Below are 353 nucleotides of genomic sequence, written 5' to 3'. Positions count from 1 at the left end.
AGGGTACACACAACCATCCAGACCCTCTCTGCCTTTCCAGGGTTTCCAACCCAGTTACACTGTCCTGTTCTCCCAGGAGAGAGCTCTTTGTGCCAGTTAAACCAGTTCCCCAGCGGGCAGGGGCTACCCCAGCTCCCTGCTGATGCCGCCTCCCTCCAGCTTTGCCCGGGCACGATCTGACATTCGCCCGGGCCCCAAGTGGCCCCAAGGTCGCTCCCAATGGGCCTGTGTGTGTCCCCCCCCGCCCCCAGGGCCTCGCCACCGCAAGACCGCGCGTTCTCGGGACAGGACCCGGTCCCCTTCCCCCGCGCCGAGCCCAGCCGCCCCGGGGCGGGTCCCTCCCGGGGGTTAGA

This window comes from Antrostomus carolinensis, unplaced genomic scaffold (genome assembly GCF_000700745.2).
Source record: "Antrostomus carolinensis isolate BGI_N321 unplaced genomic scaffold, ASM70074v2 scaffold38231, whole genome shotgun sequence".
NCBI classification, from domain to species: Eukaryota; Metazoa; Chordata; class Aves; order Caprimulgiformes; family Caprimulgidae; genus Antrostomus; species Antrostomus carolinensis.
This window is presented reverse-complemented; position numbering follows the sequence as displayed.